The following is a 19,230-nucleotide window of genomic DNA, read 5'->3' as shown; positions in this document are numbered from 1 at the left end:
CTTTATCACGAGTTGCCTCAGTCCTGAAGATTACACTTGGATAAAGGATTAAACTAAATTTATTATAGTCTAACCAAGTGAAAAAAAACTTCCAATAGACTAATAAGTTAAACAAACCATGTTACAAAATTACTACTGAGAATAATCCTAGAAAGAATAAAAAGGTACTTGTGTAGAAGACACAAAATCAGGTTTTCAAAAAGACAAAGGTACAAGAGAAGGAATTTTCAATTTGAAAACATTATGTTGAAAGAAGCCTCGATAACCAGAAAAGCATATATCTTTATTTTATCGATTACACCAAAACATTTGATTCAATAGATCACAAGAAATTAATACATATCCTACAGAATAATGGGTTAAAAGAGAAAAGATCTACACATAATTACAAATATTTACTAGGTATCAAATGGCTTCAGTAAGATATAAAAATGCATATTCTGGCAACTTTGAAATTAAAAAAAGGAGTAAGAGAAGGATGTGTCTTATCACCCTTACTGTATAGCATATGTATAGTGAGCAAGTTTTTAAAGATATTGCAGAATTGAAGGTTTTAAAAGTCTGGGGTAGAAACTTCAACAACTTCAGGTATGCAGATGACACAGTCCTTATAGCTGAATCTGAAGGAGATCTTCAACTCGGTCACAGAAATTTACAACAGAAGCTTAGACATGGGACTAATTATTAACCTAAAGAAAACAAAGTGCATAATTATATCAAAATAACCAATAAATAAACCAAAATGTTAACCAAAAGAAAATTGAACAGGTTCGGTCTTTTATATATTTGGGACAAATATTTACAGACAGAGGAAATTCCCTTAAAGAAATAAAAAGAATAGAGATAGCAAGAAAAGCCTTTATTGATATGATTGATTCTAACATCCAGAGATATTAACATAAACACAAAAAAAAAGATTAATAAAATGCTATATCTGGTCAAGCTTCTCTACAACAGTGAAACTTTGACTCTGAATAAAGAAGCAGAGAAAAAATTAGAAACTTTCAAAATGTGGACCATCAGAAGAATGTTGAAAATACCATAGACAGAGAAAATGAAAAATGAAGATGTTTTAAAGAAATCAAAAATGAAAAGAACAATGAAAATTATTAAAGAATGAAAACTTTAATATTTTGGACATCTAACTAGACAAGAAGGCATTCAGAAATTAATATTAGAAGGGAAACTAGATGAAAAAAGTAGGAGAGGTCGACCCAGGAGATTGTGGTTTGAAGACATTAAGGACTGGCTTGGATTACCATAAATCTTCCAGAACAGCAAAAAAAAAAAAAAAAAAAAAAGTTCCGTGATATGGTTGCCAACCTCCTCGTAGGGTGATGACACTTGAAGAAGGATGACAAACAGACAGGAACTGCAAGTTAAAAAGTTATGGAAGAAATATAAAGAAAGGAGTGGAGTGCAGATGCATGAAGAATATAAGACTCAGGCCAGGAGAGTGACTAGTATGGTAAGGAAGGCAAAACTGGAATATGAGAAGAGATTCTCCCTAAGATACAAAGAAAATCCTAAGGAATTTTTTGAGCTATGTGGCTAGTAGGAGGAGAAAGGATTGTGGAAGAATGACATTGTTGGATAAAAATGGAAATAGAGTGACTGATGCAATGGACATAGTGGAGTTGTTGAAGTGATTTTTGATACTAGAGGGATAGATCAGGTTCGAGATTTAGAAGTGCAAGAGGAGAATGTGTTTCAATTACCAAGTACTTTGGATATCAATAAAGCAGTGGGACTGGATGAAATTTCAGCACATGTTTTTGAGAGAATTTGCTAAAGAACTGCCAGCTTCAAAATGCTGATTGAAATGCTACAGTTATATATGATGTGAATAGCACATTATATCAAGCAATATTAGTATGCATTTCAGTTTTAATTCGGCAGTTAGAATTGAAGGGGTACAGGTAGATGGTTTGTTAAATCAGGTTGAGACAAGGGTGCACATTATCTCTACTTATATTCATCATCTGTATAGATCACATCATGAAGGAAAATGGTATTTAGCCTGATATCAAAATTGGAGATGTTAATCTCAGTGCTTTGCTTTAGGCAGATGATGTTATACTTCTAAATTAATCCAATACAAGTCAGGGAATCCTGCAGACGAAACTGAATGACTGCTATAATAAATTTAGTATGAAATTATAGGCCAATCTGTGTGTGTGTGTGTGTGTGGAGTTAAGGTATTAGATTTGTAACTGCAGTATTCTATATGATGGTTAGCATGGGTTTGTTAGAGGGGGGAATCATATTTCAGCAGTCTGCTTACATATTACAAGGTGAAAAATTCACCTTGAGTGACAAATGAGTTGTTATAAAGGAGATGCATATCAATGATGTACTTGAATTTTTCAAAGGCCTTTGATAGACTGCCACATGATCAGCTAGCAGCTAAACTGAAACAGATAAGTTGGATAGCTAATTGGCTGTCAGACAGGCTTCAGTAGATTGTATATGGAGGAGTGGTATCCCAAAAGAGAAGGTCATTAGTGGAGTGCCACAGGGAACTATTTTGGGACCATTATTGTTAAACTTGTACATTAATGACATTGGAACCAGCTTAACTGGAGGTGTGCAGCTGTTTGCAGATGATACAAAGTTGGAAAGGCTGTTACAAGGCCTTAATAAGACCTCACTTGGACTATTATGCACAGGTCTGGTCTCCTAGTGTCTTGTGATTCTGATACAGTGAAGACAGTGCAAAGGAGTGTGTGTTAAAAAATGATATCAGGATTGTGGAATACTGATTATGAAGATAGATTCAGAATTTGTAGGTTGCAGAAATTACAAACAAGAGAAAAAAGAGTAATGTGATTCAGACTTTCAAACTTCTGAAAGGATTATACAAGATTTCAGTTAATGGAATTTTTCATTTTATGGAGAGTGGGGAAAAGGATGAGGGCATCCATGGAAGTTGAGAATGAATGCTGGGAAGAAGGGGGTTAGGGCTAGATTTTTCTCCCATAGAGTAGTGCATGATTGGAATGGATTGCCATTGGATGTTGTGTGTGCAAGCAGTGTGAAGGAATTTAAGAACATTTATGATAGCATGTTAGTATAGTATATGGCCTCCCTCGATGAGTCCCTCTTAATAATAATAATACAGAAGAGACTACAGATATAGTGGAAAGTGAGAAGGAAATATCATCCTTATAGAGATAGTGAAGAGTAATTTCTCTGTTATGGAGAGTGGAATGCATTGTGAATGATATTAAGGTTCAGTACGATTGATATATATTGCTTGTAGAGAGAGACCGACCAGCCTCCCATGATGAGTTCACTGATTACTCCATGGAAGCTTATTATGGTTGATTGGTAGAGCCTCTGCTACTAATGGCTCAGCAAAAAATTAAGTAAGTTTGAGTGTGGTTAGTAGTTGGAAGGGTATTATTCGTTCAATGCTGTTGGCACACTCTCCCTCGAAGAGTCTTTGGACTCCCTGGAGGTGTCACATAATAATAATAAATGTTTAGAAAGCCAAGAAGTTATAAAGATTGTCTTTTGTAGAGATAAAGTGTTGCAGTGAGATAACACTGGCCAACAAAAAAAAATTGTTTTCCTGCTGATTATGATCTGACACTTGTTTTTTACTAATTTGGGTGCGCTGATTTCAAATATCAAATCCATTTTTCTCAATCACATCAGGTTTTTCCTGCATGGCATTTTCTTTTTGCTAATTTGTAAGTTTTTGATAGTTTTAAGGAGGCAGTACTATTTAGAGGATCAAAAAAATCGATTTTTTAATATTATTTTCTGAAAGTATGTGCTTTTAAAAATCTGTTCGTAACTTTTTATTAAGAAATTCGAAAAATTCCTGAAGATATAGCCTATTATTTAAAGCGGTGTGCAGATCAGAATCGGAGTGCTCGCCACTCTCACTTGTTAGTAAACGAATAAATGCGTAAGCAACTGCACGTACTGGTGCTTTGAATGCGAGAGAGGCCGATAACCAACCTAATACATTTAGGTGATGAAAAGTAGGCGATGACAACTGCCTAAAACAAATGATATATGCGTCTAGCGGACAAAGAACAATCGAAATCAGTCAATCGTTATTCAATTGTGAAAGTATGATGAGCGCTGATAACATTTCAATAAAGTCTCCTTTTTTTTTTTTTAATTGCATGTTAGTCGGCAGTGAAGAAAATACATCATGTCTACTACTCAAAAATGTGTCAATAGTGTAGATTCCTTCTGCTACATTAGTGGCAGCTTTACTGTTCCCAGTCAAAGGACAAATATCACTGATTTCGTTAAGAAAGTGTACTTTGCATACTTTGACGTAAAACTTGCAGATCAGGACAATTCATGGGCTCCAAATAAAGTAAGTCATGTGTAGAAAATTTACGATTGGAGCAAGGGGAAACGCAAAAAATTAGCTTTTGGCATTCCAATGATTTGGCGTGAACATCGAAAAATCACATAGATGATTGCTATTTTTGTTTAGTTCAGACTTCTGGTTATAATAAGAAGAATAAGAAAAAAATTGTGCATCCAAATCTCGACTCGGCAATTCGGCCAGTTGCTCATTCCAATGAAATAGCCGTGCCAATTTATAAAGGACTTCCTTTACTTGAGAACGAGCATGATCAGGATATGCCAGATGTTCTTGAGGAGCAAAACCTGGATGTTGATTTTAGACAACGAAAATAAAATTCTAGTTCTGGACCGCAATGTTTTACTCAAGCAGAATTCAATGACTTAGTAAGAGATTTGGGCCTATCAAAGAAATCATCGGAATTGTTAGCTTCAAGATTAAATGAAAAAAACTTACTGGAGCAAGATACGAAGATAACTTTTTATCATAACAGGGAAAGTAATCTTGTACAATATTTTAAACACGAGTGTGGATTTGTTTACTGTAACAACGTGTCGGGTTTACTAACTAAAACGAGTGTTGTACAATATCATCCAAATGAGTGGCGTTTATTTATCAACAGTTCAAGCAGAAGTCTCAAGTGTGTCTTACTACACAATGGGAATGTATATGGCTCAATTCCTATTGGCTATTCAGTCCACTTAAAGGGGACATTAAAAAGGTTCTGAAGTTATTAAAATATACAGACCATAACTGAATCATCTGTGTGGATCTTAAAATGGTGAACTTTTTACTTGGCTTTCAAAGAGGATATACAAAGTTTCCGTGTTTTCTATGCTTCTGGGATGGGCGAGCTAGAAACCAACACTGGAGTCAGAAACATTGGCCTCTTAGAATATCCTTAAATGTTGGAGAACAGAATGTTATAAATCAACCATTAATCGACAGAGAAAAAATCATTTTTCCACCTCTATGCATCAAACTAGGTCTTATGAAGCAGTATGTTAAAGCTTTAGATTTACAAGGTGACTGTTTCCAATACATATGTGAAAAATTTCCAAGACTTTAGTTATGAAAAAATTAAAGCCGGTGTATTTGATGGACCGCAAATTAGAACTTTAATGAGAGACCCAAATTTCATCAACTCTATGAACGAAATTGAGAAAGAGGCCTGGACTTCATTTACGATGGTTGCGAATAATTTTCTTGGAAAGAAACAAAAAAGCATGCAATTACAAAGATCTAGTGGAAACAGTATTTGAAAATTTCCAGCGCCTAGGTTGCAACAGGAGCATAAAGCTTCATTTCCTATACAGTCATCTTAATAGATTTCCCGAGAATTTAGGTGCTGTAAGCGATGAACAAGGCGAAATATTTCATCAAGACTTAAAAACTATGGAAGATCGGTACCAAGGAAGATGGGATTCTCACATGATGGCTGACTACTGTTGCGGTATTCAAAGGGATTGCCAAAACAGAACACACAGTAGAAATTGCTACAAACAAAAATTTATTCCCTGAAACTCGTGTAAGTAAAATTGTTATTTTTTTATAAATATTCTTGTAATTTTTAATGAATATTGTTAAGTAGTTATGTATCTAATTATCGGCCTCTCTCGCATTCAAAGCGCCAGGACGTGCCGTTGCAGGTTCTTATGCATTTATTCGTTTACTAACAAGCCAGAGCGGTGAGTGCTCCGATTCTGGTCTGTGCACCGCTTTGAATAATAGGCTATATCTTCGGGAATTTTTCGAATTTCTTGATAAAAAGTTAGGAACAGATTTTTAAAAGTACATACTTTCAGAAAATAATATTAAAAAATCGATTTTTTTGATCCTCTAAATAGTACTGCCTCCTTAAAACTATCAAAAACTTACAAATCAGCAAAAAGAAAATGCCATAGAGGAAAAATCTGACGTGATAGAGAAAAATGCTTGATATTTGAAATCGGCGCACCCAAATTAGTAAAAAACAAGTTCATAAAAAAAGTCAGCAAAAATTGTGTTGGACTGTATAATTAGCTGAATTATTCTGTTGTGAAAACAAAGCTTTTTTTGAATATTTTAGTGCATCATCTGAAGTGTGAGAACAGTATTACAGTTGGGCACAGTCTGATGAGAAATTGCATCTTATATGGAAAGGAAGGATACTGTGGAAGCTAAACATGAAAAGAGTTTGTGCTAGGAAATTAAATTGTAGAAGGGTGATGTGAAGGTTTTTTTTTTTTTTTTTTTTTTTTTTTTCAAAAATAGCCAAGACTACTTTAGTTGCATTGAAAAATAACATGGAAATCAATTTTTATTTAAGATATTAGTTGTAGAATGTTTGTGAAATGAGAAATCTGGTGTACCATTATTAGTAAAATATGAATAGGTTTCAGGTCAGAGAGAAGATCATTAATTACCAAGTAAAAGAACAAAGCTGTGGGGTCTTGCTTCATTACTAGTAGAAAAGACAAAGTTACCATCACTGGCTACCCAATCACAATGAGAATGATGGCAAGATCTGCTGTGGATTGTAAGATTGACAGCAGTGGCGGCTTGTACATAAGCACTTCGATACTACAGCACCCCCAAGGAAAAAACAAAAAAATTTAATTTTGTTGTGTTTATAAATAATAACAATCTTACAACATTATATAAATGCAATACAATATGTTAAAGGTTACAGCTTATGTTTCGACATTGATTGAATATTGAATAGTTAATAATGGGAATTGTTTGATTAATGCTTTAGATTATCAAACAAATGCACTGCGATCTAATGCAGTGTTGGAATGATCACGTTTGGTCATTCGTGATCACGTCGCTACAGATAAATTGTATGCTTGTATGCGTTATTTCTGTGAGATACAAAACTTATTATTGGTGTGTGTTCATGGTGAGGGTGAAATATTTTTAGTAAATCTTATTTTATTTATGGATTTTATTTTCAAATAATATTTTTAATATGCAAATTTACTTATTAAATAAATTGGTTACTGATTAGGAAGAAATGAATTATTTTTCTTATTTTGTATATACAGCTTCCCACTTAAAAGTTTCACTTGCCACCACTGATTGACAGAATCCATGTTGATTAATTAGTGAGAACATTAACTGTTAATAGCCTTGATTAATTTGGAACTGAGATGATAGTATCTTTTATCTCTGGTATAGGCTACTTTCATGCGATTATACAGATGCCATTGTGTGTGACTATAAAGACCACAAGTTTGGAGACTGTGATATTGTTGTGATCAGCATACCTTCATTGTAGTGAAATTCTGATATCCTTTTGTCAAAAGATAAAAGGAAAGCATTCAGTGTATTGTTCTTTATAGAAATTAATGAGTTTAACTTGTTAATAAAGGAGTTGAGAAGTACCAAATCAGTTTTATTTATACCTGATGGTTTTTATCTGTATAAGTGGGAGCATAGAAATGAAGCTTTTTATTTATTTATTATTTTTTTAAGGTGATGTATAGATTGAGAATGAAATTTGAATTTTCATGAAACAAAATTTGTGATATGCTGCTTGTCATGGAAAAAATTAATAGAAAATAAGAAGAGCAGCAAAGGCTTGGGGGAGGTAGCTCTGATACCAGTGTATTATATATGTTAATTGCCTGAGCATAGCAGAAGAAATACAATTGTCATGCAGTAGATTACTAAGAAGTAAGATTGAGTGGTATTCTGGACAACTTGTAATAAGGAAAGTCATTGGAGCTGTGGATGTGATCTCACTGCTTGAGAGAGAGAGTGTAGCATAGGAAATCAATGTTGAATTTGCGCAAATGTAGAAATAGTGTGATGATAGAAGAAATCACAGAGAAATCTCAATGCATTAAATGGGTGATAACTCCTTACCAACTTATACATATCAATCATGTCTCTTCCGCCTTCAATCTGTCTTCATACTCAACATTTCAGAGACCAGAAACTTTAGCCAATCATCTCTTGATCTGTTCAAATATTTCTTTATTCTTTTTTTGAAATGCTGGTGATCAAATCCATATGTGGCCTGATGAAAACCTTGGGAAGTAGTGAAACAAGAAAAAGTTATTGTCATAAATGGGTATATGTAGAAGTATAAAGCAGGTATTTATTATGTGAAACTCTGTAGTCAGTTAGCTTCATGGGTAGATAAGCTGAACAGAAAAGATATTGACAGTGCATGGAAATCCATAAGGCAGTATCTGACACGAGCAATGTATAACTGCATACTGAGGGTTAAGTGAGTAAATAGATTAGGAGTGAAGCAGATGAACAGTAAAATCAAGCAAGCTGTGTTGTAAAAGGAAATGCTCTGAAGGGGTACAAGACAGCTAGTAGTGCTCGGATCCATGAGGCATATAAAGTGCAGGCTAGGAAGGTAACGAGCATGGTAAACAAAAGGTGCAGTATGAGAGAAGATTATCTGGTTAGGCCAAGGCTAATTCAAGGAAATTTTTCTGCTACATGGCAAACAAGAGAAAGAGTAATAATGGCAAGTTGATGCTGATGGATAGTCATGGCAGCAGAGTGACAGTTACATTGGATATAGTGGAATTATTGAATGAGCAGTTTATCAGTGTATGTCGTACTGATATAAATGATGCTGTGCAATATATAGAAAGTAGGCAAATATTAGGAGAACTGGAGGTTAAAGAATCAGAGGTGTAGCAGATGGTGATTGGGTTAGATGTTAATAAGGCTGTGGGAATGGATGACATGTTATCACGTATTCTTTAGGAATGTGCACGACAGTTAGCTATGCCCTTGACTGGGTTCTTTAATGAAAGTCTTACAGTGGGTAGGGTTCCTAAGGAGTGGAAAGAAAGTAAACTAGTACCATTCCACAAGCATGCTCTAGGACAAAAGTTTCCAATTATAGACCAGTCTGTATGACTGCAATTGTAGTCAAGGTGTTGGAGAGATTGGTTAGGAATAGAATAGGGTTGACAGACATTGCATTCTTTATGGTGGTCAGCATGAATTTGTAAAGTGTAGGGCCTGTTTTAGAAATTTACTTGCATTCTATGATAAGGTAATGAGTGTGTTAGATAAGGGAGAATCATATACAGTGATATTCTTGGACTTTGGAAAGGCATTTGATAGATTACCACATGATAAGTTGGTGTATAAGCTGCATAGGATGGGAATATCTTCTAACCAATACAGATAGTATATCGGTTAGATGGATTGGAAACTGGCTCTCTGAATGATACCTGCAAGTTGTGTATGGTGGAGCAGTTTCTCAAAAAAGGAGGATACCTAGTGGCTTTTCCCCAGGTTTCTGTTCTTGCACCCCTGCTGTTTAACTTGTTTGAAAATGATATATCAGGTTGACTGACTGGGGATGTTCGGTTGTTTGCTAATGATGCAAAGTTGGGGAGAATTATAAGTAGCAATGCTGATGTTAATGTCCTTCAGGAAGATCTGAACACACGTTTATTTGGATAAAAGAGTGGGGTTGTAGTTTTAATATCAATAAGTGCAAGGTGTTATGGTTTGGAGTGCAGAAATATAAGACTGTTTACTATATTGATGCTGCCATACTACAGGAACTGGATGAGATTAGAGATTTGGGAGTGATAGTTGACAGTAGACTGAAGTTTAAAGGGCATATTGCTAGTGTTACAAAGTCTGCACACCCTCTTGCTACTATGATAAGAAGTACTCTAACATGTAAGGATAAGGAAGTGGTTATGCCACTTTAAAAGGCACTGGTCAGGTCACACTTATACTATTTGCTCAGATCTGGTCACCTGGTTTTCGGTGGATGTGGAGACATTGGAGAGGGTCCACAGGCGAGTGACTAAGACAGTATCAGGACTTTGGAATGCTGGTTACAGAGAGAGGTTGAAGAAATGTGGATTGCAGAGTTTTATGGACAGGAGGAATAGAGATGATGTGACAGAGACATTTAAGTTAGTGAGAGGATTTCATCAGATTAATCCAGAGGGGATTATAAAACGAGTAGAAGGTGAGAGGGGCAGAACCAGAGGTCATTCCTGGAAGTTATGGCGAAGGGTGCAAGGAGTAGGTTTTTTACATGAAGAGTTGTCAGTGAATGGAACACATTACTACAATGTGTTGTTAATGCAAGGGGTGTTAAGGATTTTAAGATTCTATATGATAAATATGTCATCAGTTGAATGAACTTCCCATGATGTGTCAGCCAACTCCATGGAGAGTGTAATAATAATAATAACGACACTGAACAGCAACCTGAATATTTTTTGAATTATGAACAAGCAAAACATTTACAAACATCTGCCTGGAACCAAACAAGAGAGAATTAAGATACCTCTGAAACTCAACAACAATTGGAACAACCTGAAACGTCTTGTGATGCTGTACAGAAATCAGTTCAAGATGGTTACACTTTATTATGTTTTTGGAATGAAAAAACTTTTTTTTTTGAAGCGTATTGGTTGTTGAATATTTCGAATATATCCACTGCTTATACTCATATTCCTCATAAAACTCCTCTCCACCTCTCTCTCTCTCTCTGTTGACTATTTTATTTTTTCCATAACCTCTTTTTCATCTAGAGTTTCTGTTAGATTGGTCATCTGCTTTACACCAATCATATTATCAGTATATTAGTATATTGATAAATATTTCTTTACTAGCTCCATTTTAATTTTTTTTTTTGTTTTCCCAACATGATTTTTAAAATAGTTACCTGCCAGATAATTCCACATAAATTAATTTTTAATTCATACTTCTGCATGTATAAGATTACACATTACAAGGAGTATAAGATTACATGTGTTTGCCACCCTCCCTTTTCTCCTAGTCTTAAGTTAAAATCTGATCCTCTATATGCCTGGACCAAATCCAAAACTCCTGATCCTTATGCTCTCTCCACTACATGTTACCTAAGACATTTGTCTCTCAGAAATTCTATTCCCTACTCTATTTGTTTCCTCTGCTCAATCCATACTGCTATAGCTAAAATCTTCCACATCTTAAAATCGCAAATGTGTGAAGTATTTGCGATTTTAAGATTTAGCTATGTAAACATTTCTTACCCATCGGTATCCATGTTCTCTGGCCTTACAGCAACATCTGCCTCCACCTCACATCATACCCTAAACAAATTAATTGCCATTTCCTATCAAATTCTCTACTTTGAGAAGACAAATTATCACTTTTCATACAACACTCACATAGATACAGTATATCAGAAAAATACTTAAATGTGAATACTTCACATAAAGTTTTCACACTCAGTGAAAACTTTAGACTGATTTGAAGTTTAAAGATTATATATATAGATTTTTTACTTGGAGAATTGTGAATAAATGGAATGGGTTGCCGGTGTCAGGTGTGAGTGCTTTGTCTGTTAATGGGTTCAAGGAGAGGCATGATAGATTGTGTGGATTGTTTGGGTCTCCCACAATGAGTCTTTGGATCAATGGGATGCCCATACAATAATAATAGATATATCTAAGAGATATGCTTTCAAGCTCACATCTACAGAGTTATAATTATATCCAAAATTTCATGTTATGATCAAACTGCACAGATCCAAAGAGCGCTCTTTGTTAAGTTTTCACAAAATAAAAAAATTCAATCTTGTTTAGTGCACAAAAGACAAATTGTCCTTAATGGTAATGAACTTAGACAAGTGAACCTATGAAAAAAATTTTCTTCAAAAACTTTTTTTCTTTTTTTTTACAAGAGTGCTGGTGAGTATATTACATCCAATGCAAAGTCAAAGTTTTTTCCTTAAAGGCTACAGGAGAATATTTCCTACTAAAATATTATATAGTCAAATTTCAATCTTGATTAGTTGAATAAAATTAAACTTATCAAATTTTTTTATTGACAACTTTTAATCCCTAAACCAATAGAATTGAGACTCATTTTTTCCCTAGTGCTGTTCACAACACATTCAGCTATTTCTTAATGATATGTTTCTTAGTGATATGCACATGTATTTGGGGGATGCACCTGGAAAGGTCTGATAAACACCTAGAACAAAAATGATATTAAATCAACTGATATAACTATATAAGAAAATAAGTTACCTTCATTGTAACTAGTATGTTCTTTCTTGTGGTTTTATCAGTTGATTAGGTATTTATCAGAACTTTCAAATCACCCCCCCCCCCCTTGTATGTGCATGGGTAGTCTGAAGGATTCTCGGCCTAGACCATAGTTGGCAACACTATCGGCAATTTTTTTTTTTTTTTCTAAGTTGCAACACTTGTCATAAGTATCCATGTGAAATTGCAAGCAATACTATCAAGTAGTTATTTTTTATACAGCCGTCTGAAGCCAAAGTGTTATCTGTATTCCTTGAAATGGATAAAACTGAGTATCATGCAGTTATAAAATTCTTTGTAAAAGAAGGTTTAATGGCAAAAGAAATTCATTCGTAGTTCATGTAAGTTTATGGGCATTCTTTTCCTTCATTTTTGACAATTAAAAAATGTCCTGCTGAGTATAAATGTGGCTGTACCAGCCTTGAAGATGATCCATGTGAAGGATGTCCAAAAAGTTTAACACCACCAGAAATCATTGATCGAGTGCACAATATGGTATTGGATGACCGGCGAGTCAAAGTGCGTGAAATTGCTGAGACTATAAGCATTTCAAAAGAATGTGTAGGATATATTTTGCATGAAGAATTGCAAATGAAAAAGCTTTGCGCAAGATATGTGCTGCATTCACACAAAAACACACTTGCAAGAAAATCTCTGAACAGTGCTTGGAGCGTTTTAACAAGAATGAAACTGATGTTGTGCGTCGATTTATTACTATAGATGAGACTTGGATTCACCATTACATACCAAAATCTAAACAGCAGTCAAAACAGTGGGCAGAAGCCAGTTATTCAGTGCTAAAGAAGACAACGTCATAGCATCTGTGTTTTTGGATGCTAAAGACATTTTGTTTATTAATTATCTTGAAAAGGGTAAAACAATAATCAGGGAATATTATTCCAATCTTTTAACCAGACTAAACATTCATGAGAAAAGACCCGGTTTGCAGAATAAAAAAAAAATCATCTTTCATCAGGACAATGCACCTGCCCACAAAGGAGTTTTGGCAATGGGAAAATTAAGGTATCTGCACTATGAATTGCCAGAACATCCACCCTATTCCCCAGATTTAGCTCCCTCTGACTTCTATCTCTTCCCGAAACTAAAGATCTTCCTCACTGGTAAGCGTTTTTCTTCGAATCAAGAAGTGATTGCAGCTGCAGAGGGGTATTTTGCAGATTGTACTGAGAACCACTACAGGGACTGGATAATGGTGCTAGAGCATCGCTGGAATAAATGTATTAGTCTTAAGGAAGATTATGTTGAAAAATAAAAATAATTTAGAAATTATAAATTCGTTTTTTCATTGTTAGGCCAAGAACTTTTCAGGCCGCTCTCGTATGTACACACTTACTATATACTGTTGGATGAAAAGTGCAGAGTTCTCCAAGAACAAATGCATTTTTTTTTATTACGAAAAACAGTTTCATCAATATAGCTCAATCCGTTAAAGGAATATGGCTACAAGTACTTGATATCCACTGAGATAAACTAAATATTACGATATTTAAATATTAAAGAATGATATTAAATCTTTAATGTTCAGTAACTTCTACATCCTCATGAGTTATGAACCATAAAGATAATGCATAGTACAAATTTAAGCAACACAAGTTTATTACAAACAAAAACTAATACTCTGTGCCCTTTTTTAGAAATTGTATTTTTCATTATTATTTATAAAGCTAAAAATTATGAAAGCATTTATATTAACAAAAAAGAACATATTACTGTGTTATGAAATAAACTAAAATGTAACTTGAAAAAATATCAAACAAATTAGTTTCTTTCACTGATTATTTATGAGAAACTGAATACATATACATCTCTCTCTCTCTCATTAGTAGCAAATGATATTTAGTTGTGTTATTGATAATAAAATAAATACTGAATAAAGTATCATATATTCAAGGCTGAATCAATCTCTTCTTTGGATTTTGTCACTTAATCTCCAGATGTGTTTCTTGCTTTTAAATTCCTTCAGTTTTTTTTAGAGAAATTTATTTATTTTGCTTTCTAAACTATTTTCATCCTTTCAAAAACTGTATAGTCCATATGTCACCTGATAACAGGTTGGTTCCTGCATTGCAAGTGCTCTGTAACAAGACATGCAGATACGTCTCACAACTGTCTGGAAAATTCTATTAAAGATTCTACATTTCTGCCTATTCAAGATAACACTTACACAGGAGTTGCACCTGCAGGACTTTCAGCTGACATTCGCTTTAACATTTCGTGCTCAAGTGGAGTTGGGTGCTGTGAGGCCATGGAGACCAGGTATTAGCTATGCAAACCCACATGCAACAAATTGCTTCGAATTCAGCCAAAGTTACTATGTGGGATGGGTTTACAGCAGGGGTGGGGAACCTTCTTAGTATCAAGGGCAAAAATTGCTAATTTAAAAACTTCCGTGGGCGAGTGGCAAATTTTAACTCTTATATATAGTGTATGTAGTGTGCAATATATATCTCAATAAGTAAATGTGCAACATTCTCATCTGATATGGTATCTTTTAATTACAATTGTGTAGAAGTATAATTATAACAATCAAGCAAAAGCTATATTTAATTTATTTAAAAAATGATATTTATTTTATTTTAACTGAGAACTTTATTAAAGCAATAATAGCATAGGTACAGATGGTCTTTCCTGAATAAGCTTTTTAAAAAGAGATTGGCTTTTGATTTTATTTTCTTTCAAAGCGGCTATCTTGTCTAAACGTTCTGATCCTTTTAAATTTTCTTATTTCTTATGCATCATCATCATCAAATTCCTGCCATGTACCCTCAAGGGGTGTACAGGATATGACAGTACTACATGAAAAGTTTACATCATTACTAACGTCCTATCTACAATTTTCCTCCAAATCAGTCTGTTACTTGTCAAGACTCCAACATTATCAGATCTTATATTTCTATCGTCTAAGGCAGCGCTTCCCAAACTGTGGGCCACGGCCCCCTTGGGGGCCGTGGGTTTTGTTGAGGGGGGCCGTGAAATAATGAAAACAAATTTAAAATGTTTTAAGACTAAGTAGATTTTTTTTATTTTAAAAGAAACGTATTTAACTTTTATTATTTCTTTTCTGTTATTTTTTATATTTTAATGGAAAAATTTACACATTGGTGTTGGTTCACAAACTTTGCTTCCTTCGTATTTCGGCACTTAATGAATATTAGTAAATATTGCTTATTCATATGTTTCATTTCAAAGCAGTGGTTAATTGTATTTACATCGAATGCTCTCCAGGGAAGTTCCAAATCTTTCTGTCCCTTTCATAATGCGTTCGTAATCAGGGACTGTTGATATTGACTTTATATACATATCAAAACTCATTTTATATTATCACTGTCATCCGAGCTAGTTTTCTGTTACCAATAAAAGTTTTGCATATACTTCACACATGAAAAAAAGCTTAAACAAGTTCATGTGGGGATATAGTAACTCGCTTGCAGTGGTAAACAACACTCCCTCCCTAAGAGCCACTATACTGCAGAGGCAATAAAAATAAGTACTTTTATTATGCCAGTGAATAAGGTATGAGGAGTCTGTGTAATATATTTCTCAACAAATAGTGCAATTAGAGACAACTGGGATAAAAACACACTAATTAATGAATCACATGTCCCCTTATACAGAAACTATGCTGTATAGACTGAAACAAAACCATATGTTGCATGGGCAAACACAGTATCTAACGAAAAACTATTGTTATTAATTAGATGTATGTGAGTTCGATTTCCCAAGGCAGCAATAAAATTCAACCGAACGTGTTAAAATTCGTAAAAGTGTTAAAACTAAGTAATATATATATATATATATATATATATATAATGAATGTTATGGCAGTTTCACATATGGAATTCGGTTGAAGAGAGTTAGCATTTCAGCTCAATTGTCAGCTATGCTTTTATCTTTCGGTTGCGGTTGCGTGATCTTTTGTTAATACCACACCAATCATATGCACGTTTTAATAAACAGACTGCCTTTGCTGTCTGTTTCGCATTAGGCTTAATTACCGTAAAAGGAGAAAAGTCACAAAAGTGAAAAATGTTCCTGGTCCAGGGGATTCCCTTATTCAGGTAATATTCACTAATTTCATGTTATCAGTCTGTGGTGTGCCAGTATTGGTAAGTGGTGATATTATTTGATCTATTCTACGTTAAAAAATTTAACCCTGAGATGGATAAATGGTTGGTAAAAAATAAAAAAATCCTGCGAACAATCAGAAGAAGCAGAAACAGACTCAAAAAAAAAAAAAAGGACAGTATTTTACCAGAACAGCCCGCATCGTCTTCAGAACCAAACGGTAAGAAGCAAAAAATGTAATATATGCATTTGATTTTTCCAATATTCGCTGTGTATGTTTTGTATTGAATATAAATACAATAAATATTTTAATAATATATCTCTATTACGAGTTTTTTTCGAGGGGGGTCGTGAAATATTTTAATTTTTGCAAAGGGAGCCCTGACATAAAGAAGTTTGGGAAGCACTGGTCTAAGGCGCACTTTGTACCGTATCAATCCACCTGTATCTTGGTCTTTCTCTGGGTCGTTTTCCTGCCAACCTGGCAGAGAACACTTGTTTTGCTAATCTTTCCTCTCCCATTCTATTTAAGTGACCAATACCACCTGAGATTAGCTCTGCTAACGCATTCCTGGATGCTGACAATGTCAAGTTCTTTCCTAATATCCTCATTTTAAATATGATATTGCCATTGATACCATCTGTTCATGCCTCTAATCTTTCTCAGGACTCTCATATCTGCGGTCTCTAGTCTTTGGTCAAGTGTTTCTGACCCAGCTCTCAGATCCATAAGTTAAAACGGGTTTGAACACTGTCTTGTATACAGCTAATTTAGTGTTCCGACTAATGTCTCTCTTATTCCATATGAATTTATTCAATTGACTTCCCACCATACCAGCTTTGCTGATTCTGTTGTCTATTTCTATATTTAATTTACCATCTTCAGTAAAAATCATGCCTAAGTAACTGAAATGTTTTACTTGTTCCACATGTTCTCCATTCACAACACAGTTGACATTTTCAATGATTCTGCCTATTTTCATTGTCTTTGTCTTTTTATTGCTGCCCTTCATACCATATCTATTACAACAGCTATTCAATTTAGTCAGAGAATCTTACAGACTTGTATTGGATTTATTTACAAGTATAACATCATCCGCATAAAGCAAAGAGCTGACATTAACATCTCCAATTTTGATATCATGTTTAATACCACTTTCCTTCATAATGTGATTCATATAGATAATGAATACCACAGGGGATAATGTACATCCTTGTCTCACACCAGATTTAACATTAAACTATCTTCCTGTACTTCCTTCGATTCTAACTGCTGACTTACAACTCAAATAAAGACTAAGTACTGCTTGATATAATGCCCCATTGACACCATATAACTGTAGCGTATTGAATAGCTTCTCATTTGGCACCTTGTCATATGCCTTTTCCAAATCGACAAAACTTAAATACAGATCTCTGTTATATTCCATTGATTTCTCCACTATTTGTCGTAAAGTGAAGATCTGATCCTCAAGGCCTCTATTCGGCCTGAATCCAGCTTGTTTTTCACCAAGCTTTTCTTCCACAATTCTTCTCAACCGTTTCTCAAGTATACTTGCATATATCTTGCCAGGAACACTCAGTAGGGAAACACCTCTATAATTCTCACATTCAGTTTTATTTCACTTTTTATATATGGGTACTATGAGAGCTCTACTCCAATCATCGGGAATTCGTCCCTAAGTCCAGGCTTTCTGAACTATGCAGTGCAGCCACTGTAAGACTCTTATACCACCATACTTGAGCATTTCAGGTTGAATATCATCTACTACTGCTGCCTTTCCACATTTCAAGCCTTTGATGGCTTTTTCTACTTCAAGTATGGATATGTATTCCTGACTGCACACCTGGTCAGTGTTTTTTTATCACTGTGCTGTCATGTCATCACTGCTTGTTTCATTTAGCAAATTTTCAAAGTAATTACTCCATACTTCAAGGATATATTTTTCTCCTTCTTTTTCATGTCACCTTTATCATCCCTAACTCCTTTTAAAGCACTCTTTCTTCCATTCCTAAGCTTCTTCATCAACCTCCAGAATATTTTTCCACCTTCTTGATATTTATTTTCTATGTCCTTGCCAAAGTTCTCCCATGATTTTTGTTTAGCTAGTTTTACACACTGTTTAGCTTTCTTACATTTGTCTCTGTATTCTCTAAGAGCACAAGCTGACTTATTTGCCAGGAACTTTTGATATGCTTTATTTTTTCCTTCACTGCCTCTTTAACTTCCTGTGTCCACCATGGAGTTCTAATTTTTCTATCCTTGCAGACAACTTCACAACATGCCTCCCTAGCTGAATCAATCGGGGTTTTCTTCCAGGCTTGCCACTGAATCTCAAAGGTTTGGTTCCTGTTCTCAAACACTTTCATTTTTTCTTCAATAGTCTTTGTATATTTTAGTCTTCTACAGTTCACATCTGAGAGCTGCTCAACTTTTATTCGCTTTAAAACTTTCTTACATGTCATTCTTTTCGATATCAAATTCAATTTTATCCTGCTCAAGACTAAATAGTGATCACTTCCAATTTCAAATCCTCTGTACACTCTGGTGTCCTGCACCAAGGAGAAAACATCACTATCAACAATAAGATAGTTAATGAGACTTTTCTTATTCCTTGCCTCTTCTCTCCATGTGAATTTGTGCACATTTTTATGTTGGAACGTGGTGTTAGTAATAACCAGTCCATGTCCTGAGCAGAAATCCAACAGATATTTGCCATTATTATTAGCTTTGCTCTTTTCTCCAAATTTTCCCAAGATATTTTGATATGTCTCACAATCATTTCCTAC

At 34.5% G+C, this 19,230-nt stretch overlaps 1 long non-coding RNA gene across 3 annotated transcripts in view; it reads right to left on the bottom strand.

The window, feature by feature from the left end:
- LOC150105355 (uncharacterized) overlaps positions 1 to 19,230 on the bottom strand; it is a 93,205-nt gene that overhangs the window by 50,163 nt on the left and 23,812 nt on the right. The window lies entirely within an intron of this gene.

Source organism: Typopeltis vanoorti, chromosome 6 (genome assembly GCF_054136105.1).
Source record: "Typopeltis vanoorti isolate ZY-2024b chromosome 6, IOZ_Tvanoo_1.0, whole genome shotgun sequence".
Lineage (NCBI taxonomy): Eukaryota > Metazoa > Arthropoda > Arachnida > Uropygi > Thelyphonidae > Typopeltis > Typopeltis vanoorti.
The sequence above is the reverse complement of the archived record's forward strand: the minus strand, read 5'-3'. Positions and strand labels throughout refer to the sequence as shown.